Raw genomic sequence first — 1,886 nt, forward strand, 5'->3', positions numbered from 1 at the left:
GTACCCCAAAAAAAAAAAAAAAAAAAAAAAGAAAAGAAAAGATGTAGATGTAGAGAATGGACTTGAGGACACAGTGGGGGGAGGGTAAGCTGGGATGAAGTGAGAGAGTAGCACTGACATATATACACTACCAAATGTAAAATAGCTAGCTAGTGGGAAGCAGCTGCATAGCACAGAGAGATCAGCTTGGTGCTTTGTGACCACCTAGAGGGGTGGGATAGGGAGGGTGGGAAGGAGGCTCAAGAGGGAGGGGATGGGGATATATGTATACATATAGCTGATTCACTTTGTTGTACAGCAGAAACTAACACAACAAGGTAAAGCAATCATACTCCAATAAAGATATTTTTAAAAAAGCAAATGTCTAACCCTTAGAGGCTGATGATTTTCCAGCCTAATGTGCGTATTTTTGAGTGGGTCAATTTGGACTTTAAGTCTGACAAGATAAAAGGGGCTTAGAAGGACTTGAAACCTCACTGTCTGGCCCAGTAGTCTCTTGGCTTTGCTGCTGCTAAAGAAGAAAAGTCCTTTTTGGAATCCTGAATTCAGAAATCCTATTTGCCTGGACCTAACGGTAGGATGAAACCTCATAGTGATTGTGCTGGTCCATAAGGATTGTGATGGACCTCTAAAAGCAGACATAGGCTCAATTAATAGAACTCAGACTCTGGGACTATTGCAGATTTAAGACCCTCCCCGCTTATGGGGCCATAAACTATAAAAGCATTATGGATGCTGACTGGACCACACAGGTATCTTGCAGACGCCCATGGGAAAGTGCTTGTTCTCTGACGGGACCATAAGAAACCAAGCTTCTAGTGGCTCTATCTGTATAATGCAGGAACTAATTGCATCTGAGATGATTAATCACAAGAAACCTAACTTGTGATTCCTGTCGAAAGCTCCAAGTTGGGAGAGAGCACATTACGGGGAGTGGGACCTCTGCACCCACTCCTAACAGACAGGGTTCTCATCCCCTTCCCAGGCATGTCTCACTGCTGTTGACTTGTGTTTGGATTTTAAGATTATTTGAAATTTACAATGGACTGATAACCTGATTCTACTTCACTCACATTTCTTCTTAGTTAGGAATTTTGATTATTAAACATAGCTGTCCCCAGACAGAGATTGGTATTTTCTGGGCTATTTACTGACAGGATGACAGGCGTCAGAGTTATGTAAACACATTCTGAAAACTCTTGAAAATTCAGGATTTTGTCCTACCAGTTCCTGAACATGATGTGTCTTTCTGGCTAAGTTTATTAAAATTGTTTTTCTATGTAAATTTTTCTATTCCTCTGTTTGGATTTGTTAAATTAATACTTATTAGGTGGAGTGCAGGGTATCAGATGGTGAGCTGCAGTTCAACAGTAGATCACAAGAGGAATTAACATAGAGAAGTTTATTACTGACAGGTGCTGGAGGAAGTACCTGGCATGCTTTGAGGGACCACATGGGGAGGTCAAGGCAGAGTGCAGACAGAGAGAAGGACCTGGGGAACATGTTTTTATTAGAGTCTATGGGTAGAGTGCTTTGTGGTTCCCAGGCTAAGGCCTGATTTGGTCAATTCAAACCAAAAGAGCAGGGTTCTGATAAATCCCACAGAGGTCTTATTGGTCTTATCTAAGGAGCATATAAGGGAAGGCACTGGGAAGCAGGGGAGATTGTTGATCACAAGGGCTGTTGGGGAGGTCATATCAGGAACTTACATTTCCTTGTGACTCTGTGAGCTGCCATCTGGGGCATGGGTTTGCCTGAGGGGACTAGTGTCAGTTTAAGGTCACTGCTGGCTGCTTGGCCAAACAAAATAGATGCTGAGGCAGCAACAGCATGGAGTAGCTTAGCTAAATTCTCAACACTCTCTTTATACCAAACACTTCCTGCTG

Source organism: Lipotes vexillifer, unplaced genomic scaffold (assembly GCF_000442215.2).
Source record: "Lipotes vexillifer unplaced genomic scaffold, Lipotes_vexillifer_v1.1 scaffold963, whole genome shotgun sequence".
NCBI lineage: Eukaryota > Metazoa > Chordata > Mammalia > Artiodactyla > Lipotidae > Lipotes > Lipotes vexillifer.